The following is an 11923-nucleotide window of genomic DNA, read 5'->3' on the forward strand; positions in this document are numbered from 1 at the left end:
TGATCTACTGAATCTATTAATCCTATTTGTATGCATGTATCATTTTTGTACTCAAAGTTATGAATATTGGCCATGTACTGGCTTGATTTCTAAATAACCTTAGTAGAGCATTTGGTCAGTTCCTGGAGAAAGGATTTCACAAAGTTAATTGCCCAATCAGGAAGCACTTGAGGAACAATGCATCTTGGAATGCTCCAGTCCACATAAGAAGTCTTCCTGGAGACATTCAAGATACCATGTGGGCAATGGCTTCTGCCTGTAAAAACTGTGAGTCATGCATGGACATGTGATTTCCCTAGGTGACTCCAGAACTCCATCTTGGAGCTGGACTTTGCATAGGAGAGCGGAGGGGGTCTCCACCCACAAGAGAAAGTCTATTTAAGCCCATGGGAGACCTCTCCATTTGGTCTTCAGAGAGAACCTCTCCACCCCCAAAGATACCTGAAAGAAACTGGAACAAAGGACAGTAACTGCAAGGGGTGTAAGTGATTGCTGGACCCAGACTAAAAGGAGATTAGTCTGTAAAGGAAGTAATTCACTTTGTTCTGTCTGTTACTACTTGGAACCACTGAAATTCTACTTTCTGTATTTAATAAAACCACTTTTTTACTTATTAATTAATCCAGAGTATGTATTAATACCTGGGGGTGAGGGGGCAAACAGCTGCGCATATCTCTCTATCAGTGTTACAGAGGGCAAACAATTTGAGTTTACCCTATATAAGCTTTATACAGGGTATAACGGATTTATTTGGGTTTAGACCCCATTGGGAGTTGGGCATCTGAGTGTTAAAGATAAGAACAATTCTGTAAGCTGCTTTCAGCTAAGTCTGCAGCTTTGGGGCAAGTAATTCAGACCCTGGGGCTTTGTTGGAGCAGACGGGCATGTCTGGCTCAGCACGACAGGGCGCTGGGGTCCTGCGCTGGCAGGGAAAGCAGGGGCAGAGGTGGCCTTGGCACATCAGGTGGCAGCTCCCAGGGGGTTTCTATGATTCAACCCATCACAGGGTTGCCACCCCATTTTAATGGGGTCGCCGGGACTGGCATTAGACTTGCTTGGGGCCTGGACCCGAAGCCCGAGCCCCACCGCCCTGGGCCAAAGAGCGCTGGGTTGTGGGGCTCAGGTTACAGCTCCCACTTGGGGCTTAAGCCCCTGGACTTCTGCTTTGGCCCCTCACCCTGGGTGGTGGGGCTCGGGCTTTTGCTGTGGCCCCCCACACAGGGCGGTGGGGTTCGGGGAGGTTCAGGCTTCAGTCCCCCCTCCTGGGGTCATGTAGTAATTTTTCTTGTCAGAAAGGGGTCGTGATGCAATGAAGTTTGAAAACCCCTAATTTAGGGGAGAAAAAAACCCACAAAATAAATCCCATATTGTCTTTTAAATCTAGTGGATTTAGTCCATACATTTTGATTGTATAAGCATTCTATCTTCTTTAAGGCTTACACTAGAAAAAGAGACTTCATTCACGTGTAGAAAGAGAGTTTCTGAGTCACAAGGCACACAAATGTGCAGCTTCTAATTTGGGATAAAAAGCATATTAGATCATCTAGTCTGACCTTCTGTATATCACAGGCCACCAGCACCCATATACTAAACCCAACAACTGAAATTAGACCAAAGTATTACAGCCCACAGGAGTCTAAACTATTACGTGCCACAGGCAGAGAATAGGAGGGGCTGAGGTGCACCAGTGCCCAAAGTCCCCACAATCGTAGAGAAATGATGAAATGAGATACAGTAGACTCCTGTTTATCCAAAACCCTGTTCTCCTAATCTCTGCATTATCCCAGTCCCTTCCTAGTTCCCCAGCCTGAGGTATATGCTTCAGAGGGCATGCATCTCAGGCTGGGGGACAAGGAAGGGATAGGGATAATGCAGAAGTTTGGATAACAGGGCAGAGACTCCCAGCCGGGGGGATGGGGGGGGGAAGAGAGAGAGAGAGAGTGTGTGTGTGTTTGTGTGTACACCACCCTGCTGCTGAATGGCTCCTGTTCTCTCAATCAGGGCTGGATTAGCCTTTTGTGGGCCTGGTGCCAAACATATTTGTGGGCCCCCATGGGTGAGGGGCCAGCTGGGGGAAATGGGGCATGGGGAAGGGGGGTCATGAGGAGGTCTGTGTGAGGGTGGGGACTGAGGGGGGGGTCTCTTGTGTGAGGCTGGATGCAGTGGATCTCTCTGGGCTGGGCTGAGTGATTCCAGGGAGCTGTGGGGGAGGGGTGTTCTTTCTGTGGGGCTAGGCTGGTGGGGTTCCGGGCTGGGAGGTCCCAGGGAGTTGTATGTAGGGGGAGAGGCGGGCTGGGGGCAGTGGGTCTCTGTGGGGCTGGGCTGGAGGGGTCAGGTTGGGGGTCCCGGGGCAGGCCAGTCTCTCTCTCTTTCTGGGGCTGGGCTGAGGGCAGTGGGTCTCTGTGGGGCCAGGCTCAGGGGGTCCTGGAGAGCTGTGGGGGATGGTGCCAGGATGGGGCCGGTCTCTCTCTCCACAGGGCTGGACTGGGGGCAATGGGTCTCGGAGGGGGCGGGCTAGGGAGGTTTTAGGGGAGCCAGGCTATGGGGTTCTGGGGAGCTGTGTGTGTGGGAGGCATCCTGCAGGGATCTCTCTTTCTCTCTGTGGGGCTGACTGAGGCCCTGTCTGCGCTGGAAGCAGCCGGGCATGGCTCTGCCTCCCGTCCGGCCAGGAGGAGGGACCCGCCACCAAGATGCTGGGGCTGGAGCCATGTCTTTATGGGCCCCTTCCAAGTGTGGGGGCCCAGCACTGTAAACCCGATACTGCTCTCAATGATCTAAACACCATATTATCCAAATTAAATCTGTGACCCTCATGCTATTCGGATAATAAGTAGCATACTGTATACCCCGCTAACTCTGGCAAGTGACCTCTACCCACAAACTGCAGAGGAAAGTGAAAAAATGCCAGGGTCACCGCCAGTCTGACCCGGGGGGAAATTCCTTCTTGTCCCCACATACGGTGATCAATTAAACCCTGAGCATGTGAGCAAGAATGAGCCAGTGAGAATTTTTGGTGTCACCTCAGAGCATTGGTCCACTCTGTCCAATGTCCCATCTTCAGCCATGGAAATTTCTAATGCCTCAGAGGAAGAAGACCAACCCCACCCCCTCCACAGAATACATTATAAGGAGGGGAGGGGAATTCCTTCCTGACCCCTGCAGATGGTTGTCTGAAGCCCTGAAGCATGAGCTTTTAGGAACATAAGAAATAAACCAGAAGTGAGCTCCAAGGCTGTTGAGCCCTGTTCCCTACCATCACAAGCAACCCCATCATTCAATCGCACTCTCTCTTAAAGCTAATTAAATTGTTTGCCCTCACAACTCTTATAGGAAGCTATTCTAGAACCTCACTTCTCTGATGACAAGAAGTCTCCTCCTAATTTCGAACCTGAATTTGTTCATGGCCAGTTTATATCCATTTGTTCTTGTGCCACATTATCCTTTAGCTTAAATAGCCCTTCACCCTTTGTGGTATCTACCCCCTTGATGTATTTATAGACAGTAACCATATCTCCTCTCAGCCTTCTTTCTGCCAGACTAGACAAGCCAAGCTCTTCCAGTTTCCTCTCATAAGCCCTCCATTCCCCTGATCAGCCTAGTAGCTCTTCTTTGCACCTGTTCCAGTTTGAATTTATCTTTCTTGAACATGGGTGACCAGAATTGTAGACAGTGTTCCAGATGGGATCTCACTAGGGCCTTGAACAGTGGATTCATATTTCTGTATCTGTACTGGAAATGCCTCACCAAATACATCCTAGGATAGTTTTTGTCTTTTTATTTCTGAGACTTTAGGTTGTATTAGCTTCATACTTTTGCTTCACTGGGGACTTAGGCACCAAACTCTGTGAGGTGGTGGGGCTTAGCACACACCTCTATGGTTAGCATCTCCCATTGGCAGCTCTCCACGTAGAGTGTTTGCTTTTGTGGATCCATCTCTGAGGTCTCTCTCTCCACATTCATTGTATACGGAGCTTAGGTACCTAACTCAGGATTTGTGAATCACAGGGGTATTCCTGTGACTTTCCTGGTGCTTAAAAACTAGCCGTTATGAAACTGATCATTGTAATGCCTCAGGGGTTGTCTACACTACGCAGCTTTTAGTGACAAGGCTGTGTCAACACAGCGTTGTTGCTAAAAGTCAGCATGTGTGAACGCTCTCTATCGGTATTTTGTCGGCACTTTTGCCAACAAAATACTTCCAGGCCCGCGAGTGGCCCTGCCGACAAAGCCTCGTTCACAATGCTACTTGCCTCCGCAAAACTTTAGTCTTTCATGGGGTGGGGAGAGGGAAGGGGAAGGCTGGGGCTTTTTTAAGTACCTGTGAAAGACAAAAATTTTGTCCACAACACAACGTCACAGTGTAAACAAGCCTTAAGTCCCTTTGTGAATCTAGCCCTTGGCTTTTTTTCTCACTGCTAAGAAAGGTGACATTTGTTTTGTTTAGCATGGGCTAACACTAATGTTTGGCTCTCTATTGAGATTAAAAACACAGTGAGGACAGGGCCGTTTGGTTTTAGCAGGAGGAAAAGGCATAAGAAAATAGAATAAAATCAGGGGGTAAGATGCTTATATGTTTGTGCAAAAGTGGAGAAGTACAAATTTTGTTTTGAAAACTTGATGTTTTCAAATAGACTCATAGACTCATAGACTTTAAGGTCAGAAGGGACCATTATGATCATCTAGTCTGACCTCCCGCATGATGCAGGCCACAAAAGCTGACCCACCCACTCCTGGAATAATTCTCTCCCTTGACTCAGCTGTTGAAGTCCCCAAATCATGATTTAAAGACTTCAAGTCGCAGAGAATCCTCCAGCAAGCGACCCCTGCCCAGCAAGTGACCCCTGCCCCATGCTGCGGAGGAAGGCGAAAAACCTCCAGGGCCTCTGCCAATCTACCCTGGAGGAAAATTCCTTCCCGACCCCAAATATGGTGATCAGCTGAACCCCGAGCATGCGGGCAAGATTCTCCAGCCAGACCCTCCGGAAAAAGTTCTCTGTAGTAGAAAAAGTTCTCCTCCCATTGGGAGGAGAGGGCCTGGGACCCCCTGGCCACCTGCTGTCCCCAGGTGAGGGGCAGAGCTCAGGCTGCTGTTCCCCTTGCAGGCAGGGTGCGGGGAGGTTTTTCCCTGTGCGCTCAACTCCCTTGCCCCACCTGGGAAGGAGCCTGGCCACAGATCAGTGGGGGTGGGGAGGGGTGTTTTGAATCAGGGGAATATTCTGTCCCGAACTGCAAGCACTTCTGGTGAGTGGGGAAGGGGCTCAGAGACCAGCTTCTCTGTGGCCTGGACAGGTCCCCTCTGGCTCTGCCATGCTCTGTCCTCCTCTGAGAAATGTCACTGGCCCAAACGCCAGAGCTCATGGCCCTCTGCTCTTTGGCCCAAATGGCTGAAGTTTTTCAGCCACTCTGGAGAAATTCCCCCTCCAAAACTTCCAGCTCAGGGCAAATGCTTGAAGCAGAGCAGGGCCAAGCCTTCCTGCCCTTCTGCCCCAGGCGCTCACTTCATGGGCAATCAGCCACCTAGGGCTGGTCTACACTAGAAATGTCTATGTGCATAGTTACCTCTCTCAGGGGTATGAAAAAACCACCCCCCTGAGCGACGTAAGGGTTGCAGGCATAAGCACTCAAGTGCACAGCGATATGTTGGCGCCCACTGACAGCTACCGCTACTCATTGAGCTGGTTTTATTATGTCGACAGGTGATTTCTCTCCCCTCAGCATAATGTGGCTACACGAGCGCTCTTAGAGCGACACAGCTGTATTGGTACAGCTGTGCCACTGTAAGGCCTGGTCTACACTAGGCGTTTATGTCGAAGTTAGCGCCGTTACATCGAATTAACCCTGCACCCGTCCACACCGCGAAGGTATTTAGTTCGACATAGAGGTCTCTTTAATTCGACTTCTGTACTCCTCCCCGACGAGGGGAGTAGCGCTAAATTCGACATGGCCATGTCGAATTAGGCTAGGTGTGGATGGAAATCGACGCTAATAGCTCCAGGAGCTATCCCACAGTGCACCACTCTGTTGACGCTCTGGACAGCAGTAAGAGCTCGGATGTTCTGAACTGCCACACAGGAAAAGCCCCGGGAAAATTTGAATTTGAATTCCTTTTCCTGTCTGGCCAGTTTGAATCTCATTTCCTGTCTGGACATCGTGGCGAGCTCAGCAGCACTGGCAACGATGCAGAGCTCTCCAGCACTGATGGCAGTGCAATCTCAGAATAGAAAGAGGGCCCCAGCATGGACTGATCGGGAAGTCTTGGATCTCATCGCTGTGTGGGGCGATGAGTCCGTGCTTTCCGAGCTGCGATCCAAAAGACGGAATGCAAAGATCTATGAGAAGATCTCTAAAGACATGGCAGAGAGAGGATACAGCCGGGATGTAACGCAGTGCCGCGTGAAAATCAAGGAGCTGAGGCAAGGCTACCAGAAGACCAAAGAGGCAAACGGACGCTCCGGATCCCATCCCCAGACATCCCGTTTCTACGAGGCACTGCATTCCATCCTCGGTGCGGCCGCCACCACTACCCCACCACTGACTGTGGACTCTGAGGATGGGATAGTGTCCACAGCCGGATCCTCGCACATGTTACCGGACGGGGAAGATGAGGAAGGAGATGAGGAGGACGAGGCAGTCGACAGCGCTCACAACGCTGATTTCCCCGACAGCCAGGATCTCTTCATCACCCTTACAGAGATCCCCTACCAACCCTCCCCAGCCGTTACCCCGGACACAGAATCTGGTGAAGGATCATCCAGTAAGTGTTGTAAACATCTAAACATTTATTTGTAACAGAACATGATTATTAACAATTTAAAAAATGGGTTTCTCATGATTAGTTTGATTAACTTAACGGTTCAGTCATGGGCAGTGCAACTATTTGAAAAAAATCTAGCAATGTCCGGTTTTGCATGATTGTCCTGCCCAAGCCGCTCTACTGTTTAGTCCCTGCTACTGCAGCTACAGTAAGATGCGGTCTATATGTCCGGGGATGGAGCAGAAATCCTCCTGGGACATCTCAAGGAAGCTCTCCTGCAGGTAATTTGAAATCCGCTGCATTAGGTTCTTGGGGAGAGCGGCCTTATTGGGTCCTCCGTAGTAGGACACGTTGCCGCGCCACGAGACTAGCAAGTACTCCGGAATCATTGCTTGGCACAGCATGGCGGCATACGGCCCTGGTCTTTGAAGGCTTTCCCGGAGCATTCTCTGTCTGTCGCTCTCAGAGATCCTCATGAGGGTGATGTCGCTCATGATGACCTGCTTTGAATGAGGTAGGGGAATGTTAGTGTTGGGACTGCTTTACCGTTCCTTTACAGAACTGTAACCGCTGGTTTGCAGCCACGCGGTGGAGGCGGGAGAGGGTCAGCCGAAAGGGATCGTTCCTGGGGACAGCCGCGAGGGTGTGGGACAGGAGCAGACTTCCTGCTTGCCGGATTACTGGCAGCAGGGACCGACATTGATTTCAATGTGAAATGAGGCCATTGCTAATATTAAAGTTTTAAGCTGCCACGAATCTACGGCTTACCATGTCTGCGTGCAAGAGCAATTCCGTTGTCCTGACAGGGTTCTCAAAAGTGCTCTGCAAAACCCCAGACACTGAATGCGAAGGCCGAGAATTTGACCTTGTGCTGAGTGCGCATGTGATAGGTGCTGTGCATGGTCCTGTTCACAGAGAAAGACTATGTTCTTTGTTCACAACTACATTTATCTTTCTGAGGAATTCACTCCCTTTTTCCCATTCCCACAGCCCCATCTGCGACTGTCTCACAACCTAGCCTGTCATCACACTCCCAGAGGCTAGGGAGGATTAGGCATAAGAAGAAGAGGACACGGGAGGACATGTTCTCAGAGCTTATAGCCTGCTCCCGAGCCCAGGCAGCACAGCAGACCCAGTGGCGGGAGAACTTGTCCCAAATGCACCAAGCCAACATGGATCGGGAGGAGAGGTGGCGTCAGGAAGACCAGCAGGCGACTCAAACCCTGCTTGGACTACTGAGGGAGCAAACGGACACGCTCCGGCGCCTTGTGGATGTTCTGCAGGAACGGAGGCAGGAGGACAGAGCCCCGCTGCAGTCCATCTCTAACCGCCCTCCCCCGCCACCAAGTCCCATACTCCCTTCACCCAAAGTGCACAGAAGGAGAGGCGGCAGAGTCCCTGCTAACTCTCACTCCACCCCTGCAGAGAGCTCGAGCAGCAGAAGGCTCTCATTCCCCAAAGTTTGACAAGTTCTTTCCTTCCCGCCTGACACAAGCCCCCGTCCAAGTTTCACTTCCCAGTCCCATGTGTAGTTGATAATAAAAAATATGTTTCTGTTAACTACTGTTTCCATCATGTTCTTTTGGAGGAGGGGGGGAAAGGGGGTTGGTAATTGGACAGGACAGTCACCTTTGGCAGGGTACATAGTCGGGGGCAGGCACAGCAGCAGGGCACATACATAGTGCAGTGATGCAGTGACTACTTACCCTGGTTAGTCTGGGAGGTTCTTTTCATGTTATGTGGTGGGGGGTGGGTTGCTCTGTGACTTTGTGTCAGGGGAGGGCAGTTAGAGATCTTAAGCGGCGGTCCTTAGGCAGGATCACAGAGCCACACAGCAGGGGATCTGTAACCGTCCCCCCCCTGCCACAAACTCACATAGACCCCCCATACACACAGTCCGTATCAGGAGGGGTGACAGGCTCCGTTGAAAGAACCATCCCACCGCAGCGGAGCCTGTCAGTCCTTGAGTTTAGAAGCTGCATTCGCGCGACTACACTACACCCGCTCCGCACCACAGTCTGCGTCCCAGTTTTAAAAAATTCCCGCGAAAACAGTATTAAAGAAAACGGTGTGCTTTAACAAAGTAGAACTATTTTTATTTTGAAACGTGTGTTGGAAGTGGGGTGAAGGCTTCTCTGTACACAAAATTAGAAAGTCACAGGTTACCCTGCTCACTCAGGAACTTTGCTTTCAAAGCCTCCCGGATGCACAGCGCTTCCCGCTGGTCTCTTCTAATCGCCCGGCTGTCTGGCTGTGAGTAATCAGCAGCCAGGCTAATTTCCTCAACCTCCCACCCCGCCATAAAGGTCTCCCCCTTGCTCTCACAGAGATTGTGGAGCACACAGCAAGCTGCTATAACAATGGGGATATTGGTTTCGCTGAGATCACAGCGAGTCAGCAAGCTTCTCCATCTCCCCTTGAGACGTCCAAAAGCACACTCCACCACCATTCTGCACTTGCTCAGCCGGTAGTTGAAGAGTTCTTTTTCAGTGTCCAGGGCACCTGTATAGGGCTTCATGAGCCAGGGCATTAGCGGGTAGGCTGGGTCCCCGAGGATGACTATAGGCATCTCCACATCCCCAACAGTTATTTTGTGGTCCGGGAAGTAAATACCTTGCTGCAGCCGTCTAAACAGACCAGAGTTCCTGAAAACACGAGCGTCATGAACCTTGCCCGGCCATCCGACATTGATGTTGGTAAAACGTCCCCTGTGGTCCACCAGTGCTTGCAGCACCATGGAAAAGTAGCCCTTTCTGTTAATGTACTGGCTGGCCTGGTGGTCCGGTGCCAGGATAGGGATGTGAGTTCCATCTATGGCCCCACCGCAGTTTGGGAATCCCATCGCTGCGAAGCCATCTATGATCGCCTCCAAGTTTCCCAGGGTCACTACCTTTGGCAGCAGTACATCAACGATTGCCTTGGCTACTTGCATCACAACAACCCCCACGGTAGATTTGCCCACCCCAAACTGGCTCGCGACTGACCGGTAGCTGTCAGGCGTTGCAAGCTTCCAGAGGGCTATGGCCACTCGCTTCTGGACAGTCAGGGCTGCTCGCATCCGGGTGTCATTGCGCTTCAGGGTAGGGGACAGCAACTCACAAAGTTCAAGGAAAGTTCCCTTCCGCATGCGGAAGTTTCGCAGCCACTGTGATTCATCCCAGACCTGCAGCACTATGCGGTCCCACCACTCAGTGCTTGTTTCCCGTGCCCAGAATCGCCGTTTCACAGCATCAACATGACCCATTGCCACCGTGATGTCCTCGGCGCTGGGTCCCCTGCTTTCTGAGAGGTCTGTGCTACTCTCAGACTTCAGGCCATCACCGCGTACGTAGCCTCCTCGCCTGACTTTTCTGCATCTGCCTCAGGGCAACCTGTATGATAAGCTGCGAGGCGTTGAGAGCGGCCACAACTGCAGCGATGGTTGCAGCGGGCTCCATGCTCACAGTGCTGTGGCGTCCGCGCTGTCAATGACTGGAAAAGTGCGCGAAATGATTTCCCGCCGGCGCTTTCAGGGAGGGAGGGAGGGCGGGAGTGATGGACGGATGATGACAGTTACCCAAAAGCACCCTGGCCCCTTTTTTTTTTACCCAGAAGGCATTTGCGGCTCCACCCAGAATTCCAATGGGCGGCGGGGACTCCGGGAACTGTGGGATAGCTGCCCTCAGTGCACCGCTTCCAATGTCGACGCTTTCCCCGTTAGTGTGGACTCACAAAGTCGAATTACTGTCCTTAGTGTGGACACACACGTTCGACTTTGCAATATCGATTCCAAATATTCGATTTAAGTAAAATCGAACTACTCTCGTAGTGTAGACAAGGCCATAGACTGTAAATGTAAACATTCTCTTAGGCACCTACTTTTGAAAATGTTGACAATTCAAAGTCCTTATCTGACCTTTCTGGAATTCACCGATCTCCACCTATCACTTTAGCAAAGAATTGTAAGGTCTTCAGGGCAGGGACTGCCTACTACTGTGTTTGTACGCTGCTGAGCACAGTGGGGCCTCATTCTTGGTTTGTCCTCAGGCACTACTGCAATAAACATGATTATTATTAATAATAATATGAGAACTGACAAACCTGTGAGGGGAACAATGACTTGTAAAAGACTGAGGCTTGAGAGAAGCAACCAAGCTGTTCTATTGAGCACATCTATTAAAAGGAGAATGGAAATAGAGAAAGTTTTACAAAAGGTGTTGAGACTCAGGACGCATGGAGTGGGGTGGGGATGATGAATCTCAGAATCTGCAAACAGGCCTTGATTCTGTGGGTGTGGAGTGATGGTGTGAGAGTATAAACACAAAGCAAACAGATGAGCTAGGTCCCCCTCTTGAGAGTGCTGCAGCTTGGCTGCCAATTACTCTAATCCTAGTAGTAGGAGTGAGATCTCAGGCTCCAATACTGCAATGAGCTTCACACATGCAGACTCCTGCACCCTCATGGAGCCAGAATCTCTTCAGTGGGCCTAGAGGGAAATGGAAGATAGATGGAACAAGGTGTGGGTGGGACTGAAGAGACCTGGGCTTACTACCAGAAAGTAATATTTAATCATTTTTTCCCCAGCAGTGCTAATGAGGTGCTTAGCTATATGCTCCTCTCTTCCGCTCTGGTCCTGCAAGCACCTCTTCACAAGTGGAACTTTATACCCATAAAGAGCTGCTTGTTGGCTCAGGGCATAAATCACACACAGACAATACAGTTCAGGCATTTGCTTGTCTGGTGGGCTTTAAAAAAAATCTATATTCTAAATTTGGTCAGGCCAGATTTGGAATTTTGGTTTGGTCTAACTCTAGTTTCCATAGAAAAACAAAGTGGTTTTGAATGCTGATAACTGGACATGAAAAAATTCTATCTTCAGAGGCTCCCTAAAATCTTGCATTTTGTCTCAATCTGTATTAATACTTTTAAAAGAGTTTAGAATAGTATGTACAGTATGATGCTACTGCTATAGAATGAGCTGAGGGGTGAAAACATTATCTGATACTTCTTTCAATACCTCCTCCTGAAAGCCCCATGGTTTTATTGTAAAGAAAATATTTTAATGGGGAAAGAGCATTTGACTGGTACAAGGGGAGGGAAGAAATTCCAAGCACAAGAGGTGGCATGGAAATAGACATGGAAAAAAGAATAGGAAAAGGTTCAAAGAGGGTTTCAGGAGGAAAGGTATAT

This window comes from Trachemys scripta, chromosome 1 (genome assembly GCF_013100865.1).
Source record: "Trachemys scripta elegans isolate TJP31775 chromosome 1, CAS_Tse_1.0, whole genome shotgun sequence".
Classification (NCBI taxonomy): domain Eukaryota; kingdom Metazoa; phylum Chordata; order Testudines; family Emydidae; genus Trachemys; species Trachemys scripta.